Source organism: Phocoena sinus, chromosome 19 (genome assembly GCF_008692025.1).
Source record: "Phocoena sinus isolate mPhoSin1 chromosome 19, mPhoSin1.pri, whole genome shotgun sequence".
Taxonomy (NCBI): Eukaryota; Metazoa; Chordata; class Mammalia; order Artiodactyla; family Phocoenidae; genus Phocoena; species Phocoena sinus.
In genome coordinates, this window is record NC_045781.1 from 55,685,316 (window position 1) to 55,708,988 (window position 23,673).

General features: G+C 57.8%; 1 protein-coding gene across 2 annotated transcripts in view; it reads left to right on the top strand.

Annotated features, from left to right (window-relative positions):
* Window positions 1-23,673, top strand: part of GSE1 (Gse1 coiled-coil protein) — a 420,610-nt gene that overhangs the window by 42,187 nt on the left and 354,750 nt on the right. The gene's annotated exons all lie outside the window — the stretch shown is intronic.

Below are 23,673 nucleotides of genomic sequence, written 5' to 3' on the forward strand. Positions count from 1 at the left end.
GGCGGGGGTGGGGAGCGCTGATGGCACGCGGCCCCTGGCCTGGGCGGGGGGCCAGGCCTCGTGGCAGGCCCTGGGCGGTTCTGGGATGTTTTTCTGCCTCTGGTGGCTGCAGTTGATCTGGTGGGTGCTGACTCAGCTGTCCTTCCCGGTCCCCGTCCCCCAGGGTCACCCCTGACTCGTTGGCCCGCCTCAGGGAGGACAGGAGAGGCCTACGCCAAGCTGGCCACGTTGCAGCCGAGGGTCCGCCGGGGGGACCTGGAGGAGAGGCCAGGATGCTGGTTCCACATCTCCCCTCCTCTCGGCCGCGTCCGTGCTGACAGGGGACCTGGCCGGGCCCCCAGTGCCCCTCCGCCTCCTCTGGGGTCCTCAGTGGAACGACCTCACGTGCTCTACGGTGGAGGCCCCAGCCTCTTCCTCCCTCAGCCTCTGCCCCGAACCGGGCGCAGGGAGACCTTGGGGACAGACTTGTCGAGAGCTGGCAGCGTGTGGAGCCCCAGCCCCGACTCGGGGCCGGAGCAGGACTCCTGCGTCCCTCGCCCGTCAGCGAGTTGGTGAAGTGGTCGCAGGTCCGTGGCCTCCACGGGGGATATTTTCACATCCCGGCGCAAGTGCATTAGTTCTCTGGGGCATCGTGGACGGTGGAAACGAGCCCACCAGCAGCTTTAAGCCTTGAAAAAACTCTCCCAAGAGGTTTACATCTATTTTCCAAACAGCCGATTCCCACTGCCCCCCTTAGCCATGCACCAGCGTCTCTGTCAGATCAGTTTGAAAATTGTGATGATTTTAACTCTTCCTGGAGCAGCCCGGGGAGCTGAAAACGTGGCCCAATTAAAAAACGCATCCTGGCTTGCTGCATGGACTGGGCGCGTGGAGGTGGTTCCCGTCGAAAATTCTCCCTGGGAGATGGGGAAGCTTTCGTTTATTTATTTTCTGTCTCATTGGTCCCCCTCCTGCGCTGGCCCTCCCCACGCAGAGGTCTGGATCCACCACAGGGCTTCATTCATACCATGATTTTTCTTCTCCTCTTTCTAGTTTAATTTTTGTGTAAGAAAGAGGAAAACAAAAATTTTTAAATTATATACTGTATAGCCCCAAAGCATGTTTGTGAAATGTCTCAGAATTTCATTTTCCAGGTGGTTTTACCAGATTGATGTTTCTGTTCGTTTTCTGATGAGTTGTACGAAGGAGAAGTTGGTTTACTGGGCAGGCAGGCATCAAAGCGATCACACCCATGTGTCTATCTCAGGAAAACACAGAGAAATGCCTTTAGACCTAGCAGTGTTATAGATTTTAAAATCTGCAAACTGCTAAACTTGATGGCGGCCAAATGGGGCCGGCACCATTTTTTTTTTTTTACACTTCTTTATTGTGTAAAAAATAAACGCCATGTAAAATTTACCACTGTAACCATTTTAAAGGGTCCAGTCTAATGGCGTCAAGTATGTTCATTCTGTTATGTAACCATCACCACCGTCTAGTTCCAGAACTTTCTCATCACCCTGAGCAGAAACTCCATACCCATTTCCAGTACCATTTTCAAGGCGTTCTGAGGCAGAGACACTGCCCAGGCCCCACAGGGCACATTCAGAGGCTTCCTGTGTAGGGACACAGTGGCGAGAACAAAGGAGCGGAAAACCGTGGCAGAAAATTGTGTGCGGGTCTGGTCCAGGTCCAGTTTAGCTTAGTTCGTTTCTATTCCCACTTGCTGGTTTCCTGGATGCCCAGCCCTTGGTGGGATCCAGAAGCTCCATCATTCATTCCCTGAAGGTCTGTTGAGTACCCACTATGTGTGGGGCACTGTTCTGAGTAAGGAAGACAGCTCTGAACAAGACAGACCTGCCTCTGCTCCCCCATCCCTCCCCCATGCAGTGTACCTTCTGCTGCGGGAGCCTGACTGAGAAGAAGAAAGGGAACAAATACGCAACCAGCTATCATCGTGGAGATGGTGAGGGCTGGAGGGAGTCGGGGAGCAGGGGCCGTGTGGGGATTGACTAACAGATGCTGTGGAGGTACAGGGGGCAGACCAGGTGAGGAGTGGTGCTGGCAGAGGGAACAGAAAAGCGCTCCGTGCAGAGGCCCTGATGGGAAATGAGCTTGGGGTTTTGTAGGTAAAGCAGGAGGCCGGCATGGCTGGAGTGGATGAATAGGGAGGAAGGAGATCCCAGGGGGAGGTCCGAGAGGCCAGTGGGACTGGAGGACATGTAGCCTTGGGAGTTTCAAGTGGGAAGGGGATCCATGGGGGCAGTTCCCCAGGGAAATGTGACCTGATTCACGTAACGCCCCTCCCTCTGGCTGCTGAGTGGGGGGCAGGCTGCGGTGGGCAGGCATGGACATGGCATCAGAGAATACACTGAGTCCCGTCAAGGTCCACTTCTTCCCCTTTCAGTTGCCCTTTGATCATTCTGACTACTTCATGGAGAGTCTCAGGCTGTCTGTAATGCCTCCCGAACACTTGCTGTACAAGTCGTCTACTGCTGTGTAACAAAATACACCATAACGTTGCAGCTTGGAACAACAGTTATTTGTTTTCTCACCGTTTCTGTGGGGAGTGGCTCAGGCAGGTGTTTCTGGCTCCAGGTCTCTGATGAGGCTGTAATCAGGATGTTGCCGGGGCTGCGGTCTTTCCTGAAGGTTTGACCGACGTCTCACAGGGCTGTTGGCTGGAGGCCTCAGTTCCTTACCATGTGGGTCTCTCCCTAGAGCAGCTGGCTTCACCCAGAGCCAGTGACCCACGAGAGAACCAGGAAGGAACTTCTGTGCCTCAAATGACCTGGTCTCAGAAGCCACACACTGTCACTTCTGCCACGTCCTATTCATTGGAAGTGAATCACTAAGTCTGGCCCAAATTCAAGGGCTCTACCTCTTCAAGGGAGGCATGTCAAAGCATCTGTGGACATATTTTTAAACCATTACACTTGCTGATCTCCATTCTTAATAGGGAGAGAAGAGGCCTCGGGTCCCAAGCCTTCACTGGGAGTAGTATTTGGCTAAAACTGAATAGCATTGCTTCGTTTTCACAGTATGTATTTTTAGGGTTACTTTCTATTTATGTTGTTTAATACTGGTTTTCTTTTTAGAGTACTCATGTACGTTTTAAATTTATTTAAGCTTAAACAGTGAGTCGACTTAAGGAAGTTTATGAAGTAAGTAGAATTAAGAGGGGGAGGTGGAACATGACGGCCACGGGTGGGGCCTGCGGGCGGCAGAGTGGCTGAGAGTATGGGCTCTGGGTTCGAATCCTGCTTCGGCTGCCTAGAGCTGTGTGACCGTGGGTAATAATCTAACCTCTCTGGGCCTCAGTTTCCCCTTGATGAAGTGAGGGAGCAGCCTGCTGCCAGCCCAGGTAGAGTCTCCACAGAACGGCTTGGCATGGGGCCGGGTAGGGAGTTAGGGCCCAATAAGTGTCCCCTGCTAGGAGATGACACATGCTTTCAGCCTCACCACACGGTCTGAGGGGCTCTCGTGACGCCCCCGCCGCGTGTGTGTGTAGCTGGAGGACCAAGGAGATACCACCCCTCCCCTCTGCTCACTCAAGGCAGTGGTAGCACTTGTTGGTGAGGGTGGGGAAGACTGGGGGTGGTTCTTCATCTGGTCAGAAAACTGAGGTTACCCATGAAAGCCTAATAAGTAACCTAAGCAGTGGTATCCTCCCCATCCAGTTGCCTGCCTGCCCGCCCATCCACCCATCCATCCACGCATCCATCCACGCATCCATCCGTCCTTCCTTCCTTCCATCCATCCAACCATTCACCCACCCATGCATCCATTTTTCTTTCCATTATCAACACATGCATCCATCACCCATCTTTGCATCCACCCATCTGCCTTTCCTTCCTTCTTCCGTCCATTCCTATCTCTGTTTTAGTTGATTCCTTCATTCTCTTCGTCCATCTGTCCATTCATCCTTCTTTCCCCTCTGGGCATCCATCCACCTGTCCATCCATCTGTCCGTGCATCCATTTTTCCTTCTTTTCATCCATCCATCTGCCCAACTCATCTGTCCATCTGTCTGTCCATCCATCCAACAGGCACTGGATTTTCTTTTCAAATAAACTTACTTATTTTTGGCTGCATTGGGTCTTCGTTGCTGTGCGGGCTTTCTCTAGTTGTGGCGAGCGGGGGCTGCTCTTCGTTGTGGTGCACGGGCTTCTCATTGCGGTGGCTTCTCTTGTTGGGGAGCACGGGCTCTAGGCGCGTGGGCTCCAGTAGCTGTGGCACACGGGCTCAGTCATTGTGGCTCGCAGGCTCAGTAGTTGTGGCGCACGGGCTTAGGTGCTCCGCGGCACGTGGGATCTTCCCGGACCAGGGCTCGAACCCGTGTCCCCTGCGTCGGCAGGCGGATTCTTAACCGCTGTGCCACCAGGGGAGTCCAGGCACTGGGTTTTGCACTGAGGATGTGGCAATGAACAAAACAGCCCGTGCCATCAGAGAGTTCCTGTCCAGTCAGGGGGCCGGTACGTTGTGAAGGACCTGACAGGAGATAGTGGGTTACCCTGTAGCGGTGTAGCGAGCACCTGCTGTATGCAGCGCTGTGATCAGTGAGGGCAAAGACACGAGGACCTCGCAGTGGGTGTGTCTGTTGGACAGAGGGTGTCAAAAGGGGGCGTGATCAGTTCTGCCTTGCAAGGGAGGGAATACCTGAAGGGCTCTTGAGGGCTGTGCAGGAGCTGGCCGGGTAGGGGAGGGAGAAAGGGTGATTCAGGTGGCGGGAGCTGCACAGGCAAGTGTGGGGACATCTGCACCGTTGAGGAGCGCCTGGGGGACTCATGGAGAAGGACTTGGAGGTTGGGACCAGAGTGAGGGGTGGTTGGGCCCCTTGAGGGAAACCTTGGGAGTTGGGGAGGATAAGCATAGGCAGAGAACATGGGAGGCGGGTCCTTTCAGGCCAGCTGGGACTCCAGATGTATGCTAGCTCTGCGGTGGGCCCCAGGAGAAGGGGACTCACTCACTCACTCACTCACTTTTTCACCCAGGCTGGTGCAGGGGATACAGCAGGAAACAAGACAGGCAAGGTCCTGCCCTCACAGGCTCACAGTCTAATCGGAGGCCTCAGACGTTAAACCCAAATCAGTGCCACGAGAATTCCCTGATGGGTAGTGAGAAGTGCATAGTGGAGAAAATACTGCAGGAGAGCGGGGTCGGGGGGATGGCCTCTCCCAGGAGGGGGCCCTTAAGCAGAGGGGCAGTGGGGAGAGAGTAGCTTCCAGGCAGAGGGAACAGCACACACAAAGGCCCTGTGGTGGGTGCGAGCCTGGCCTGCTGGAGGAGGTGGTGCCTAGTCCAGGCTCTCAAGCACCCCTGTCACTTGGCTTGTGGGGAGGAGTGAATAGATTACCGGGGTGATGTCAAGAAGTCAGAGATGGAGAGGGCTTTACCAGGATTTGGGGTTTTTTCCTGTGGGTGCTGGGGAGCCACTGAAGGTTGTTGAGCGGGGGAGGCTTGTAAGCATTGTTCTTGGGCAGCAACGTGCAGGATGGCCGGGGGAGGCCAAAGCCCTGGGGCCGGAAGCTTCTGGGAATGCTGAGTCAGTGCAGTTAATGCCCAGGCTTTAAGGTCAGCCAAGCCTGGGGCTGAATCCCTCCCCTGCCGTGAACTGCTGTGACCCAGGCAAGGTACTCACTCATGCTCTCTGACAGCCTCGGGTCCTCACCTACAGAATGTGCGTGAAGATTGTGCCTGTCTCTGGGGTCGTCATGGAGATGCCAGGCGGTGTTGTGTGTAAGCAGCCTGGTCCCTGCGTGTGTAGGAGCCTCGCATCGATCCTGGCAGCTCCCCAGGCCCCGTGAGAACTGTATATGAGTCGTGGGTAGACGCAGAAGGCAGGAGGGCAGCTCCGCTGTGTCCGATGAGGAGGTGTGCAGAAAGATGTCTCAGTTTACCCCGTTGCAAAGGCCTGAGGTCTCCCGCCCTCCCCAGAGAGAGAACACGCCCAAAGGAGTTATACGGCCCCCAGCCCGGCAGCCTGTGTCGAGCTGTGCAGGGCCTGGGCATCCGACAAGCCAAACAACTGTTTTCGACTCCCTGCAGCGTGGCTGCCAAGTGGAATCGCTTCCACGGTCGGCTCCGGCGGGAGGGGTGGAGGGGATACCACCTTCTCCACGAAGGGTGGTCACACGGCTGGGAGTCAGGAGTGCAGCCTGCAGAGTGGAGGTGGGAGGGCATCTCCAGGCCCGGGCTGAGGTCCCCCCAGGCCGGCAGGGCGCCCACCTCGCGGGGCTGCCAGGCTGGCTCCGGGCCGGCAGGAGTGGAGGGAGGCGGGCAGCTGCGTCGCGGGGCATCTCTCCCTGCAGGCATCGGCAGGCTGGAGCCCACTGCTCTGGCCTTGGCAGGGTGAACACAGAGAGAGTCAGCGTGGCCTCCGCAGTGCCAAGGCTGGGAGCAGGCTCGTGGCTCCTGTTCAGCTCCTGCGGGCCTGGGCCTCTGTGCCCGCCTGGCTTTCCCACTGGCCCGGCCCCCCCGCCCCCCGCATCCCCACATTCTCTTGACAGCGATGGCTAATTAGAGCTAATGTTTATCGGGGGCACTTTCTACGTGCCAAGCACCGTGCAAAATGTTTTCATGTATCCTAAGTCACTTAACACTCACAAATATCATTCATGTTTTATGGAGAAGGAGACGGAGGCACAGAGAGGTTAAGTAACTTGCCAAAGGTCACACAGCCAGCAGGTAGTAGATAGTGCTGGCTCCAGAATCCATGCTTTTAACTTCTTCACGAGACCACCTCCTACAACCAATAGTGAGAGTGCAGACCTCAGCCCACAGCCCCAGGTGTACAAGAGATGACCTTTTCCTTAAATCAAAGTAAATCTGAGTATAATTCTTTTGGCCCTTGCCTCGTGGTTGCATGCTGGCTGCCACAGCTCCAAGCACTACGTTCCCCCAGGATAGCATCCAAAAGCAGGATGGGAAAGGGTAGGGGGTTCCCTTGCCCTTTTCCCTTTGGGGCACGGGTGTTTCCCAGAAGATTTTAGCAAACTGAGGTCCACTTTTCCGGGCTTGGCCACATGCCCGTTTGTAATTGCAGGGGTACTGGGAACATGAGTGTCTGACCTTCTTAGACTTTATGCGGAGCAGGCTGTGCCATCAAAAAAAGAAGGGGGAGGGGCTTCCCTGGTGGCGCAGTGGTTGAGGGTCCGCCTGCCGATGCAGGGGGCGCGAGTTCGTGCCCCGGTCTGGGAGGATCCCACGTGCCGCGGAGCGGCTGGGCCCGTGGGCCGTGGCCGCTGGGCCTGTGCGTCCAGGGCCTGTGCTCCGCAGCGGGAGAGGCCACGACAGTGAGAGGCCCGCGTACCGCAAAAAAAAAAAAAAAAAAAAAAAAAGAGGGTAGGATTGGCTGGTGGGGGAGCAGCCCAGTCAGCCTGATCTTCAAGCAGCCCTGCACCATAGGGGATGCTGTCTCCATTTTACAGATAAAGGAAACTGAGGCTTAGTGATAGGGGCCTTGTCTGGCCTTTGACCCCATGCTGGCCTTGAGCAGCTGGGCTGGGTGGCTTTCCTCCTTGTTCATGTTTTAGAGCTGCAACTCCAACTGGGGGTCGGCCTCTGGCAGGCCAGAACAGGGCTTATTTGTCTTTTGGGCATCCTCGTCTGACTCAGGAATGAACATCTAGAAGGTTCTAAATCACCTTGTACTGTATTGGAAGGGCTTGTGTTACCCACGCCCCTTTCTGTTTGCAAATGCCACAAACCCAATTCCAAAAGGGCGTTTGTTGCCCCACGTACGTGGTGAGGGTGAAGCTGGCCCCAGGCACTCTTGGACCCAGGCTCATCCCCCTGTCTCCATCCTCAGCTCCGCCTTCTCCTGTGTGGAATTCATTCTTGGGCAGCTTCTCCTCACATGTCAGAGACAGCTAAGAACAGTTCTAGGCTGGTATCTAGTGACTCCCAAGAGGGATGGGGAGAGCAGTTCCTAGCAAGTGTCCCAGGGAAGATTCTGATTGGCTTGCCCCTGTAAAGGGAAAAGGAGTGTGTTGGTGGACAGGCCCACTAGGCTGGGGAGGGACGGATGCTGGTTAGATAAAATGAAAAAAGTTGCTTACTCCAGATGAGTGAGTGGAAGGACAGAATGATGGAAAGGTGAAGGATGGATGGATGATGGGTGGATGGATGGGTAGATGGACAGATGAATGAGTGGATCGATGGAGGGATGGAAGCATGGGATGATGGGGATAGGTGGACGGATGGATGTTTGGGTGGATGGTTAGATGGATGGAAAGATGGACAGATGAATGGATGCATGGTTGAGTGTGCAGATGGTTAGACAGATGGGTGCTTAGGTGGATGGATAGATGGACCGATAGCTGGATGCGTGGCTGGAATGGGGGGTGGCTGGCTGCCTGTAGCCCCTCCTCCTCCCGTCCCTAGGGGCTCCCTGGGCAGAGCTGCCGGCGTGAGCAGTATGATGGCTCCACTGGGTCTTGCTCTCAGGCAGCTAAGTGCTTAGGCCCCAAAGCCCATTGAAACCTTCAGAGTTTCACTTCTGTATCAAGGTCATTTCTGCTCCTTCCTCCTGTGAGTGTCTTTAATAACACTTACTCTTTCCTCAGCACAAAACCATGCCTGGTCATCTTAGAAAACTTGGAAGATTTAGAAAAACTTGCAGAAGCAAATGGAGAGTCATCATGGTACTGGCCTCTGGGACCCCCGGTGCTGCCAGCTGGTGGGGGTCACTCTGTAGCTCTTCTCTGACAGCCGCCAGCGCCAGTGCCTGGCGGCCCCTGTGCCCTCGGTTTAGGGAGTGCCAGGATGCTGGGGCCTGGGCCCGGCCAGACTTGCTTCCACCCAGTTGGGGAGATGCTGGCTTCCTCCCACTGGGGAGATGAACAGTGGTGACCTTTTTGGCAGGCAGATGAGAACCAAGTTGTTGGCTTTTGGTGCATCTCTTCAGAGGTACGTTTGTTGCCGCAAGGCCACATGGAACCAAGCATTTTTATGACTTCTTTCTTGGGAGCTGCCTTCTAAACCCGAAAGAACATGTGAATCCCAAAGAAGCCACGAGGTGCTTCCCGGGGGGCACACTCTGAATGGGAATGTTCTGCCCATTTTAGCACCAATCTGCTACCCCCGGGCAGGAGCTCAGACTACCCTGTCAGATACCCTCAGAGGAGCGGGCGGATGGGGGCTCAGGGTGTCGATGGGCTCTGAGTGTCTGGAGCAAAGAGGGACAGGACTGCTCCCCGGTGCCTTGTCCTGCTTAGAGGATTTGGGCTTGGGAGCAGGACAGACAGACCCTCAGGCCGGCTCTGCTGCCACGTGGGCCCTAACGAGGTCCGGCTGAGTTTCTGTGTGAGGTGTCAGGCAGAGAGAAGGCAGCCCCCACCCCGCACCCTCACTTTGTGCTCCTTCTTAGGCTCTAGGAGTGGTGGGGGGGGGGGTCCTGTCGAAACAGCAGCCCCCCTGCCCTCAGATACAGCATGGTACCTGCCCTCCTGCCCAGAGTACCAGCTTCTTTTCATTGAATGCTCAAGTGTCACCTCCTCCAGGAGGCCTCCCTGACTACTCCAGCTGAAGAAAGCTTCTCTCCACCCGGGTTGCATCTTCAGGATCTCAACCCTGTGTTTGTGTCCTTTCTGATCTGCGTGAATGAATGGCGCCAGGTTCCAGCGTGTGACGCACACGAGCAGGACACCCGTGGCTGGGCTTCTGGGTGTGCGGCCATGGGTCATAGGGGGCGGTGGGCAGGGCACCTGCGCTCAGGGGCCTCTTGGGGGCTGCTGTCTGTGGCCGGGCCCCCCGCCCCCGCCCCTGGCCTGTGCTCATCAGTGGAATGCATGGGGAAGTTGGGTACCAGCCTTCTCCCTCCAAGAACCCGGGTAGTTACCTCCCTCTCTGCTTGCAAAGACGAGGCGTCTGCCAAACCACATTTATCAGCCAATCATTAATTCATTCCCTCATTTTTTATTAATCACTCTGCCGACCAGCCAGAGCTTCGGATGGGGATGAAAAGCACCGGGGAGGTACCAGGTTGACAGAATTGCTGCCCCAAGCAAAGGAATGAGGAGCCGGAACCCGGCTGGGGCCCTCCGGGGGCGCTGCAGGGGGCTGCTTCTCCTTTTGGGGTGTTTAGAACAGCTCCAGGGGCCGCGTTTGTCTCCTTTCATCGGGTGGGAATTGCTCTGACAGACTCGTGCGCGTACATGTCTGTGTGTGTTCCCATGTGCGTGCATGTGGCGTGAGTGTGCAGTGCGGGTGTGTGGTGTGTGGTGTGTACCCATGCAGAGCCTGTGTGCCTAGTGTGTGTGCTTACACGAGTGGCTTGTGAACATGGGGGGGGGGGTGTTCCTGCATGCGTGGTACGTGTGTTGGCACAAGTGGTGCATGTGTGCATGCTGTGCATGGGTGGAGGCATTGGGAACAGACAGACTGACAGGGAGTTTCTCTGGATGATTAATGGCTTTTGGAAGGAGGCGCCGTGTCCATCAGACGCTCCTGGCCCGTTCTGTGCTTGGCAGCCCGCCTGCCTCCGGGCTGAACCAGCCCAGGTGAGGCTGTGTTCCCAGCCCGGTGGCCCAGGGCCGGCAGGCCGGTCCCAGAGGGGACAGAGAGCCCCCTTCCGAGCTGCTTTCGGCTTGGCCTGCCCCAGGCCCTTTCTGCCTTGCCCCTCATACATGGCATGGACCACCTGGGTGGCAGCACGGACTGCAGCGCCTCAAATCCCCCACCACATTTGTAATAAATGCAGAGTCCAGGGCGGCCCCCACCGGTAGGACCAGACCAAGGCCCCAGAATCTGCATTTTTAAAAAGTATTGCAGGGGTCTGATTCCGGAGGGCTTCAGACTGCACTTTGAAGAACCCACCTAGTGCTACAAGAGAAGCAAAGGCTGGGAAGGTGCCCTCCCCTGCCCCATCCTATATTTGCCCCTAGGGCAGCGATTCTCTCTGCCTCTCACTTGCTGTGTGACCCTAGGCAAGTCACTTTACCTCTCTGGGCCACTTCCTCATTTTTAGTAATAATCCTGTCTCTTAGTAGCTTTGGGAGCTTTCTGGGCCTCAGCTTCGTCTGTGCACTGGGGTTAATACTAGCACCAGCCTCCTCGGGTTCTCAGGTCCTTGGGAGGAGGGAATGCGCCATGCCTGAGGAGTCCCATGGGCACCTCAATGACTGTCACTGCTGTTCCATGCCCTGGACATGGGATGTGTGGTTAGATGGGGTCATGTGGTGCACAGTGGGTGGTCAGGGAGGTATCACTCTAGATCCTAATAATAGCATCTGAGCTTACCAAGCCTCCTACAACCTGTGACCTCATCATTCCCAGTTTACAGACAAGAAAACCGAGGCTCAGGGAAGTCACATGACTCACCTAAGGTGGCTGGGCCCAGGAGGGCTTGATCCCAAAGCCCGTGATCTTACTCTGTCTGCCCTTGGCCTTCGGGCGGGACATAGGTGAGGTTGAGGCTGCCAGGCCCCTGCTCCCTTCCGCCCCCTCCCTCAGCCCCCAGCAACCCTGGGAACGCCAGGCAGCGGACACAGCGGGGACGGGAGGGGCCGGAGGGGTTGGGAGGCGCTGGAGCCACAGCCGCCAGCAGATCCAGCCCAGCTGGGGGATTAGACCGCATCTGGCTCGGTTTACACCAGAGAAACAAAGGCGGCTGCCGGCGCCTTTATCTGGTGGGAGGGTTGGGACGGGGCAGGAGGGGGGCTGCCCTCAGCCCTGTGGGGGACCTGGGGGGAAGGGAGGAGCGGAATCTGGGCCCCGATCCCGAAACTGGCTCCCCTACCCGCCCCTCGACCCGCAGGGAGGTGACCTCACTTCTCTGGATGGAGGACAGGGTGTTCCTGGGGTGGGGCGAGGTGGAGGGGGCAGGCTGGAGGGGTGAGGCTGGGGGAGGGGGCAGGGAATCCTAGGAACCCCAGGGTCCCCGCAGCTGCCCTTCCCAGGCAACCTGCCCAGGCCGCGGTGGGGATCCCCAACCTGGGGGCACGTGGAATGCGAGTACTTCCCCCTCAAGCCACGGCCCCAGGCTCAGCACCAGGTCTCCCCTTTCGGTCACAGAAGGGAAACAGCTCGTAAAATAGAAAATCAGAGCCCGCCCGAACCCCCCAGCCCTCCTTCAGCAGCAGGGAAGTGTTGGCTTTGGTAGGAGGGCGGGCTGGGTGTTTCTGCCCCACTCCAGCCTCCTGCCCCCCAAGGGAGTTCTGCCTCCCAGAGGGGCGGCTTCTTACCTCTCCCCGCGCCCGACCGCTAGGGGGTGGGGAGGTGTTCTGGCCCCTCCCCATCAACGGGGGGTGGGGGTGGGCTTAACCCCCCCCCCCCCCCCCCCCCCCGTCCACCGCAGCAGGGCTGGGGTTGGCTCTGGCCCCTCCACGGGGAGGTGGCGCACCTCCCGCCCCGGGAAGCGCGGCGGCGCGGGTGCCAGGCTGGCGGAGGCGGCGGGTGAGTGCGCGGCTCGCCGGAGCCAGGAGCTGACCTTATTAGCCGGGGGCAGCTGTTCGCGATGCACATCTGGCAGCGGGCTGGGGCTGTACCCCCGCCCCCCGCCTGGCCTGGCGTTACCTTCCAGGAATGCTGGCAGTGCCTCGCGCATCTGCAGCGTGTTTCTGGGGGCAGCCGGCGTCCCCTCCGGCGCCTGGCCCGGGGCTGGGGGTGGGCGCCGCCCTGCCCGGATTTCCTGCCTCCTCCCTCCTCCGGCTGCCGGTGTGGCTCCCGGGCAGGCCCCCCGTTGGGCCGCGGGATGGAAAGGGCCGTGGGATGTGGCTTTCTCCCCTGGGGCGGGAGACCTAGGGACCAGCTGCTTGGCCCCCATTGCAGAGAGGGGGAAACTGAGGCCAGGGCCGCGCGCCTCCCCTGTGGTGCCGCGGTTGTAGGGCAGATGGTGATTTCGGCGTTAACCTCCCATCGTTCAGGTCTGAGTCTGATAGAACCCACGGTGGTTCATTATCACACCCCCTGTGGCATCGTCCTGGCTGGGTCTTCACCTCTGGCTGGCTGGGCTAGAAGCTCCAGGGCCTAGGGCCCGGCTGGGGGCACAGTAACGAATGAACGGCGAAGCGAGCGCCACAAGGCCAAGGCTGGAGACAGTCCAAGCTGCATAATGCACCCAGGAGCCCAGCCTGGCTCCCAGCCCAGCCTCATCACTTCCGAGCTGTGTGACCTGGGCATGTGACTTAACTTCTCTGTGCCTCACCCTTGGCTGTAACATGGGCTGCTCCGCGTTCCTAGTTCAAGGAGTGTGACGCAGTGGGTAACACAAATAGCTCAGGGCCTGAGAATAGGGAGGGATGGGATGGAACCGAGGGCTTCCCTGAGAGGAAGAGGGGGGCTGTGAAAACACAGTCAGATGTAGAAAAGAGAGAAAGGTGTGTTTTGGAGAGGGAACAGCAGGTGTGAGTGCCTGAGTCTGGAGTAGAGGTGGCTGGGTACGTTGCGGCCAGTGTGAAGGCTAGGAACGTCTGCTCTTGGGTGCCAACACCCAGCATCTCTTGGACTTTGTGGCCAGGCCGTAGGGAGCCCTTGAAGGTTCATGAGCAGGAGAGTGGCCTGGATCCCTGGCCAGCAGTTCCTTCTCCACTTTAGGTGGAGCGCCCCAGGAACTCTGAGGGGACACCCCTGCTCCACACCGACCTTCCGGCTCCCACCAGGCCCCCCGGGACCTCTGCCCAGCTGCCTCTGCTACCCCTTCCTCAGGCCCCGCACCCTTCTCCTCCTGCAAGGCCTCCTGTGAATCACGTACACCCTGAGCGCGTTTGTCACCTCCCCCTCACCCCAGGGGTCTTCAGTTTGAAGCTAGCCTCTTGTGGAGGGGGTGAGGGAGACTTCCCGAAGGGCTAGTGGACAGGGGCCACGGGCAGAGTGGCTGGCGTGGACAGAGGCTTGGAGGAGGGGATGAGCTCCAGCAGGTCCACAGTCAGGGCAGGGCAGGCGTCCCGAGAGGGGAGTTCAGACTCGCAGTTGACAGCGTTGGGTGTACGCTTGGGGGTTTGCCTTATCCTGAAGGTACTGGGGACCTTTGAAAGTGGGCGGGTGAAGCTCCTTGGGGCAGGATGGGTCTGTTTGCTGCTCCAACCCCAGTGCCTTGAGTGGACCCGGGACATCCTAGGAGCCCCGTAATTACTGCTTGAGGGAATGAAGAGAGGGTGGAGGGGGGGAGCAAAGCCAAGGGCTTGGCCGCAGACGGGGCAGTGGGGAAGAGGGGACAGTAGCGCCCGGGGTCCTGGCTTGGGCCACCCAGCCAATGGTGCCGTCAGACCCAAGGCGGGGGAGCACTGGCCGTGGGCACAGGAGGACCCCCGGGGGGTGGCATCCTGCCAGGGACACTTTCTCTGCCCGAGTTCCCTGCCAGGCCCAGTCAGAAGAGCCTGAGGGCCCGACCCTGGCCTGGCGCCATAGGGCACCCCGGGGGGCCACCCTCCAGCCCAGCCCCCCGCCAGCCTGCCCTGACCTTCCCCAGCGCCTGTTTGTTTTTCTTCCAGAACCATTGCCTCCCACGAAGGCAGTCATGGGGGGGGGGGGGGTGTTCTGGAGACATCCCTCTGCCCTCGAAGGCCATCAAGCCTCAGCCGTGGAGGCATGGTGTGGGAGGCTCGGGCCCCGGGCGGCAGGCGGCATCCTCGGGCACCGGGGTTTCGTCAGCCTTGGATCCTGGATCTGCTGGTGGAATCCTGGCCGTGCGTGAGAGGAGCCCTCACCTCCGTGTGTCCTGGAAAGGGGCTCTGGATGGCCCTCTGCTTGTCTTGGCCCCTCTCCCTGCTCCCCCGTACCCCCCCCTCCCCCCCCCAGGCAGGATTTGGTCAGAGCCCCCGCAGGGGTGGGCTCCAGACTGGGCCGCCGGACTCTCCCTGGTGGCCCAGGACCCCGGGCCTGTTCAGAACAGAGGCATGTGCAACATGCACCCTTTCCTCTCCCCCGACCCTGGCCGCACCCCTTCTTTTCATTTCCTACTTTCATTTAGTCAGTTCATCCAGCTGACACCTAAGGAAGACCTACTACGTACTGGCTGGCGAGACCCGCCCAGCAGAGCTGTAGACAGGCAGCAAGGAAGGTGTCCTGACCAGAGTGGCTTGTAACAGACCACCGTGACTCACATGGAGAAAGGGGGCCAGGTGGCTGAGGTGCCTACGCGGGGACAGAACTGTGTGGAGTGAGGTACAGGGTGTGAGCAAAGCAGTCAGAAATGCGCCCCGCCACTCCCCTGGGCAGTTTGCACAGGGGGGTCGGTAGGCGTGGGGAGAAGGGGGTCCTGAAAGAACCATAAGAAGGGATGTGGACGCACCCCTAGCTGGCCTTCCCCCTCCTTTGAGCCTCTCCCTGGAGCTGGGGCTCGGGCTCCTTCAGGGTCAGACATCTTGCCCTTGAGCCCCAGCCACAGCTCTCCAGGGAGGCCATGGCCACCATGCAGGAGGGGAGCTGGGGCTGGGAGGCGGGGAGGGACACAGCCAGGGGGTGGGGGGCTTCTTCTGGGTAACTCCGTTCCCCTGTGAACACAGTTGGGGCATCACCCATGGTCTGTGATTTTTTTTTTTTTCTTAAGTTGTTTGGGTGCCTTAAAATTTTTTTTGTCGAAGTAGAGTTGATGTACAGTGTTTTATTAATTTCTGCTGTACAGCAAAGTGATTCAGTTATACATATGTATGTATATATATAAATTCTAATATTTTTTTCCATTACGGTTTATCACGGGATATTGAATATAGTTCCCTGTGCTCTACAGTAGGACCTTGTTGTTCATCTATTCTGTATATAATCGTTTGCATCTGCTAACGCCAAACTCGCAATCCTTCCCTTCCCCCTCCCCCTCCCCCTCGGCAACCACAAGTCTGTTCTCTGTCTGTGAGTCTGTTTCTGTTTCGTGGATAAGTTCATTTGTGTCATTTTTTTTTTTTTTTTTTTTTTTTTTTTTGCGGTACGCGGGCCTCTCACTGCTGTGGCCTCTCCCGTTGCGGAGCACAGGCTCCGGACGTGCAGGCTCAGCGGCCATGGCTCACGGGCCCAGCCGCTCTGCGGCACGTGGGATCTTCCCGGACCGGGGCACGAACCCGCGTCCCCTGCATCGGCAGGCAGACTCTCAACCACTGCGCCACCAGGGAAGCCCCATTTGTGTCATATTTTAGATTCCACGTGTAACCGACATCATACAGTATTGGTCTTTTTCTGACTGACTTCACTTAGTATGATAACTTCTAGTTCCGTCCGTGTTGCCGCAAATGGCATTATTTCCTTCTTTTTTATGGCTGAGTAGTATTCCATCGTATATAGGTACCACACCTTCTTTATCCATTCTCTGTCGATGGACACTTAGATGGTTTCCGTGTCTTGGCTATTGTGAATGGCACTGCTGTGAACACAGGGGTGCATGTATCTTTTTGAATTAGAGTTTTGTCTGGATACATGCCCAGGAGTGGGATTGCCGGATCATACGGCAACTGTATGTTTAGTTTTTTGAGGAGCCTCCATATTGTTCTGCATAGTGGCTGCACCAATTTACATTCCCCCCAGCTGTGTAGGAGGGTTCCCTTTCCTCCACGCACAGTCTGTGATTTTGCCACTTGCCGTGGTTCAGCCTAAATCTGTCCTCCACTCTGGGCCCCGTGGTACCGGATCATAAAACCCCACCCTGGAATCCTGAAGATCCCAGATCCCAGAATGAGGGGCCTTTAGGCTGGCGGCGGGTGGAGTCAAGAATCTGTTCCATTGGATCCCAGGACAGACAAGCAGCCCATCAGGACAGCGGTGAGACCTGTCAGTCTGGAAAGAACACAGAGCCCTCAGGGCTGGAAATGTTCTGTGTCGATCTGCTGGGTACAGGGTATGTCCCTCTGTACCTAAGCACCGGGCAGGATGTTGAACTGTGTGCCCTTAACTATTTATAAAAGTCTGTAGCCTGTTGGGAAGATACAGGCTCGAGGGCCTGGAAAAATCAGGGCTGTGGGCCTGTGGCATCATCGGTGAGCTGGGTGACTTTATGTGTCATTGAGCCTCAGCTTCACTGTCTGTAAGGTGGGGACATGGGTGCTGTCTTCCTAGGGCTCTTGGGAAGATGAAGTAAGTGAACACAAGTGCAGTGCTCAGCGGCTGGCGCGGTTCTGATTAAACGTGTAGCCCCGGGTGCTTTCCGTGTACCCCACAGTAATTGACCACACTCTCCCTGTGGGTGCCAGGCTGGGTCCTTCTCCACCCCACAGATGGCAGATGAGATGCTCTGACCCTGCTTTTGACTGTCCAGGCTCGCTTTGGAAAAATGCCTTATTAATGACATCTGAGGTCCTGAGACCCTGGAGCATCGGTCCAGCCCAGGGTGCACGAGGAAGCAGGTTCCCGTCTTCCTGGGTGGGGTGGGGGGTGCTGTCATGAGCCTTTCTTCCCCCTTTGGGGGCAGACAGACCCAGGTATGAACCTTCTAGCTGTGTGCCACGGGCTCACTGCTTTCCCTCTCTGAGACTCAGTCTTTGCATCAGTAAAATGGGGCTGGTGATTCCCACTCTGAAGGGCCGTGGTGCGGACTCACCGCAGGAGCCCCAGCCGGGCACCTGGCACTTTTAGATGCTCACTGCAGTTGTGTTTCCTCATGCCGCCTCCCGTCCCTGCACACCTGTCCCCAAGTCAGCTGTGGTGGGGCTATTTACACCACGGAAATCGGCAGATGCTATGAATCAGAGTTGCTCTTTTTCTGTTTTTATCTCTTCAGAAAGCTGGTTGTTAAACATTTACCCCACACCACTGGGAAGGGAGTGTCAGTGAGTCTCAGAAAGAACTGTGTCTTTTACCTGGTGTGTCCCCACTAGTGCCTTGACCTGGGAATATGTCACACAGTTAGTGACAGAACAGGGATTCAAGCTGAGGTCTGCAGGAATCCTGAACTCTTTGCTTTAAGTCCTCAGTCCTGCAAAGATGGTCAGGGAGGGCTTCTCGGAGGTGGCGGGGCTCCCAGCCAGGCTTTGAAGGGTTCTCTCACACAGCTCTATCCCCGACTCTGGCTTTAGGACTAAGGGTGGGCCAGCCACCCTTTACGGCACCCTCCTCAAGCGCCCTCTGGCCCGGAAATGGGCAGCCTGCCCATCGTTTCTGGTGGCTGCAGGAGGGAGCCAGCCCCTGGAAGGCCACTGATCCCTCCCAGTTGCTGCCTGCGCCCCCAAGTCCAGCCAGGTCCCTGTCCGTTCCCCATCACCCCAGCACAGCCCCCGCCCCGGCCTGCCTTGGTCTGCCACCGTTGGGAAGGAGACGTGTGCCCGTGGCCCGTGCTGGGGCTCCAGGAGCAGGAGGTCCGGGCAGTGTCCCTTAGAAAAATCCAGTTGCCAGTGCTACCAGGGGATTCCGATATGACTGGTCTGGGGTGAGGCCTGGGTGTGTTTGTAAAGTTCCCCACGGGGATGTATTGGGTAGCCAGCGAGGGAACCCACAAGGGTACCAGTTTCCTGTGGCTGCTGTGACAGAAGAACACTAACAGTGGTTTAGAACAACACCCATTTGTAATCTTAATTGTGTTGGATAATATCTGAATAGTAATGTCCAGAGGCCAGCAGTCCAAAATCGGTCTCGGTGGAAACTCACATCAAGGTGTCAGCACGGCTGGTTCCTTGCAGAAGCTCCAGGGGAGAATCTGTTCATTCTCTTTTCCAACTTCTAGAGGCCACCCGGAGCGGGAGAGACATCAGAAGACAGCGGGTATTATGGGACGCACATCCCTCTGACCTAACAGTTCTGCTGCCAGGACTGCGTCCCCTGCTGTTACTTCACCCAGAGGGGCCCTCGGGGGGGCGGGCGTCATGTCCCAGAGCAGCCTGACACATTCAGACAAGGTGGGGTACACAGATGCCCACTGCGGCACTGTGCACCCAGGCCGCCGGGTGCCCCTGCTAGGGTGCAGGACTGTGAAATCAACCCGGGCCCCTGTGCAGCAGGCGGGGCTGAGCGGAAAGCTCCCGGAGGCATTTCGGTGGGAAAGCCAGGAGCAGATCCACTCACAGACACACGTGTGTGTATGGTGGATTTTGGAAAGGTGCAGAAAAGTGTGGACAGTGGTCGCTTCTGAAGTCCGAGGGACCCTCACGTAATGGTACAGAGTGCTATGCTGTTTGGCTTTTTAAAAGTCACGTGTCTTGCTATTTAACATTTTTAAAAGCCTTTGGTGTAAAATGAAATGTTACCAGGCGCCAGGGGACTTTCTATTACTGGCTCAAAGGCCAGTAACGTGGAGGTGGCTTTCTCTGGTTAGATGTTCCCTTAGGGCGGTGATGGAGGTGGAGGGAAGGCCCAGGAGATGTCGGGTGGTGGGTGCCTCCAGGGTGCCGCGCCCTCGAGACGCTCGGAGCTGGCGGGGCTGCCCCCTCTGCTCTGTCCTGTTGCTGCAGGGTCACCACTCGGCCAGGTGTCTGCTGGAGGGAGCTTGTAAGGGGGTCCTGCGAGGTGTCTGGACAGAGAAAAGCTCAAGGGTCAGGTGTGTGAAAGGCTGCAGGGTGGATGAAGCGGTAAACTGAGTCACAGACTGACTGACTTGAGAGGAACACCGTGGGCCGGTGGCCCTGAGCGGTACACCTGAGGACAGTCAACCTGGTGTGTGCACCTCCCAGACCCCATGTGCTGCCTGGAAGCAGGGGGGGCGAGATGAGGGCCAGGGGACCATTTTGTGTCCAAAACACTGTCCTGGTTCAGATGTCCAGCTGTGCCGCTGAGCTGAGTGACCTGGGCGGTCAAAGAACCTTCCTGGGTTACTGCTTCTCCCTGAAAGACGGACACCAAAGGCAGAGCCCCCCTCCCACGCCCGCGAGGACGTCTCCAGCACCACCTTTTGCTTTGGCATATTCACCCTCACGCGATACTTACGCCACTACTCGTTTCATAATTTTATCTAAAGAGGATCCTCCTTTCCCTAAATAAAATGTATTTCTTTACTTAGGCCACTCCACACGGCATGCGGGATCTTAGTTCCCCGACCAGGGATCGAACCCTCGCCCCCTGCATTGGAAACGCAGTATCTTAACCAGGGGGCCTCCAGAGAAGTCCCAAGTACATTTATTTTAAAAGAATCCTTTGCATCACAACTGGGGTAGGCAGCAGTGGCCCTGGCTGGCCCGTTATTATTATTGTTGTCTTTGGAGAAGGAGTTTCCTGGCTGTCATAAAAACTCCTTTTGAGCCCCTTTTGGTTGGATTGTTGAGATAAAGTTACATGCGTTAGTCTTTTAGGCAGTTACCTTAAATTTTTCATATATTTAGTTCTTGAAATAGCCCTTAACCCTCCCTCCCATTGCCAGTTAATTGAGTGTTTCCTGTAGGCATATATACCAGAATTGATACAGATTATCGGGCCTTTAATAGAAAGAAGTTTCCTCCTGGCTGGAAGGAGGAGGCAGGGCGGGGGCTCTGCCTTGGGGCGGGCCAGGTCTCAGGCTGGCAGTTCCAGTGACAGACCCTAGGCGGCGCCAAATCCCCAAACTGCAATTTCCCGCTCCTCACTAGGGGGATCCTGTCTGCGTGCGTGTGCGTGTGCGTGTGTGTAGGATATGTCTGTATATGCGAATGTATGTGTGTGAATGTGTGTGTGTGTGTGTATGGGAGTTTTGTCTCTGGGTGTGCTGTCAGTAGTGGGTGAGTGTGTAGGTGGGTGTGTGTGTCTGTGCGTGGGTGTGAGTTTCAGGGAACCTGGAACCACACCCTCCCCACCAGCACCCCACACCCTCACTGGGGGAGCATGGTGGACGTGGGGTGCGGGGACCCCCCTGCAGGAGGCCCCTGCACCCCACCCCGCCTGCCCATCCTCAGGAGATGTGATTAGCAGATGTAGAGGACCAGGCCGTGATTTATGTTCCCGGTCACCTAATTATTCCCAGCCCTGAAGGAGGAGAAGTATAATGCTTTGCAGGGCTGGGAACCCGAAATCCCAGCGGGGGCTCCAGGGCACCAGGCCCTCCCCATCTGCACCCTCAGAGGCCCCAGACCTCCCGCAGCCTGGAGAGGGGACTGAGGGGGCAGCCAAGGGTTCTGCGCCTGGAAGTGATGCGAGGGGGGCTCTCTGGGGAGCGGAGCTGGGTGGGGGGCATCTGCCACCTCTTCTGAGTGATGGAGGGGGGGAGGCGCTCGGGGGGCCCTCAGTGGTGTGTCTCCCACACTCAGCCCGAGCAGCTTTGTAGGGGGCCCGGGCTGGGTCCAATTCTCGCCTTAGGGTTCCAGGGGTGTCTCCAGATACGAGCGCCCCCTTCCTGTCTGACCTCATCTTGTATCCCTCCCCACCCCACATCCCCCTGCACCACTGGCTTCTTTACCTCCCGGACGTGTAAGTTAGTTCTCCCTCGGCTTTCAAGTCGTCTCGCGGGTGCTGCCCCTTCACGCCGTCACCGTGGCCTTCTTTGGCCACTGGGCCACACTGTTCTTTGGCGCTCATCTCTGACCACGGGTGCCCTTGGCCCCACGCCGGCGGGGTCTGCGTCCCCGCGTTCGCGCCGTCCCCAGTGCCCGTACTAGCGCCTGTGGGTAGGGAGTGCTCAGTAAGTATTTGTGGTTTGGATGGACAGACAGACGGGTGGTAAGCCCGCAGCCGTGCTGAGAGGCCGAGGCTTGGGGTGGACAGGACCTCAGCGCGCAGAAGCAGGGGGGCCCCGTGGGTGGGGAGAAGTAAGGGGAGGTGGCCTTGGAGAGCATCAGGGTCTGCAGAGGCCCGTTCACCAGAGGAGTCCTGATCTTGGCCGGACACACGGGGATGCTCTGCCCCTCGTCCTCTGGGAACCTGGCTCAAGCCCTTGGTCCTGGGGGGCTGCGTTTTGTCCCTAAGCCTCCAGCAGAGGACTGGCTGCTCCCAGAGGCACTGTGCCAGGATTCGGGAGCGTGGCCCTGACCTTGAGTCCCTGGCCTTGAACTCCAGCATGGGGCTCCCCAGCTGGGTGGCTTTGGGCGGGCCGGTCACTCAGCCTCTGTGTGTCCTTTCTCCTTACCTCTGCATAGGTTGCCCCATGGGGCTGTCCCAGGGATTCGAAGAGGGGACGCAAGGAGGGGCTGGGTGCCTGGCAGACGTGCCAGGGGGGCTGGTCCGTGATGGCCGATGGAGATGAGTGATCCCCGGCTTTCTCTTCTGAGAAGTGCTGGGCACCCACGGTGTGGCATGCGGCCAGGCTGGACATGCACCCGAAGGCCTTTCCCTAGAAGGATCTGGGGTTCTGTGCCGCAGTGACTCTCGTCTTTTGGCTGTAGGAATCCCTGGGGGTTAAATAAGCCAGTGGTGCGGGGTTAAGGCCTGCTGAGGGCAGCCCTGGCCTTAGAAGGGCTTTCCTGGGGCCTGCCTGTGGGACTGAGGGCAGCATGGGGTGACCACAGCTGCAGGGGTGGCGGACGAGGACAGGCAGGGGACCCTGATGGGCAGGTGGGCCTTCTGCCCCAGGAGCCCCACACCCCCTTGGAGCGCTCACAGCTGCCTTCTCCCTGGCTCTCCCCCGAATGTCTGTGTCTCTGACTATTCCATGTGCCTATCTCTCCTTGCTCCTTGACTCTCTGTCACTGTCTGTCTCTCTCCCTCTGTGTCTCTGTCATCCTCGCTATCTCTGTCTCTTTCTCTCCTTTTGTCTCTTTCCCTTTTTCTATCTCCCTTCTCTCTCCCCTCTCTTCCGCCTGCCCCCCACCCCTACTCTCTGAGCAGCTGTTACCTAATAGGCTGTTAATGATGATACAGTAAGTGGAAGGCAGAGTCCTGCGGGAGCCGCCATGATCTGTGTAATTGGTCTCACAGGAGACAGAAGTATCTAATATTTACACACCAGCATTAGTCCTCTGGGAGCCTTATCTTGGCTGGAGCCGAACTGGGAGAGGCAGTTCTGGCTGGTGCCATCTCCCCCATTGGCACCCGCTCAGAAGGTCTTTGGTCAGTGGGAACTGCTCCCTTTGGGTGGGGATGCCAGGCCCTGGGCTGAGGGTCCTGGGAGGTATGGGCTCAATGCTGGGGGTGGTCTGATTGGACCAGCCTGGGTGGGCACTGGGCACTCAGCATCCCCTCCAGTTGCTGCTCTGGGGGCATCACGTGGCATGAGTCCCCCAAGAGCAAGGCCAAGGTTGAAGAACTCAGGGCTGGTGTGGGTGGAGGAGACAGACAGACAGAAGGCAGCTCCCAGGTGATGTGTATGAGCCTCTGGATCCAGCCGTGCCTGAAGTCCTTCTGCCCCAGACTCCTCACTTACCAAGTCGAGTACGTCTTTTGCTCAGCCAGCTTGGGGCACAACTGAGAACTCCTGCCTTACCCAGGCATGAAAGGTTTTTGAGCAACAGGGGTGTTTGTTCAGATTTCATTGTACCTAGTAGCCCAATATACCCAGTCAGGAGGAACAAAACTGCTGCAGAGGGAGGATGCCAGGCCAGAGCCCACCCGCCGCCTCGCCCCTTCCCTAGGTCCCAGGGGGCAGTGGGGCTCCCCGGCTGCAGATCCCTCCCCTGGCCTTCCAGAAGGAGGCATGGGGCTCAGCGAGGGGCAGATCCGCGGAGGGCCACGCCCAGGCTGCGTTCCAGGGTTTTATGGGCCTCGCATAGCTAGCAGCCCTCAAGGAGGACGGCATTAGCCTGTTTCACAGACCGAGAAACTAAGCAGCACAGCTGGGATGCAAACCAGGACCCCCAGCTCTGGGGGCCGGGGAGCATCTCCCTCTGAGGTCACCGCCCGCCCCCGGAGCAGGGACCTTGCACGTTGGAAGTCACTCAGTGGAAACGACAGCTCCTCAGAGCAGAGCTCCGGGCTCTGTGCCACCGCGTGGGACAGGCGGGC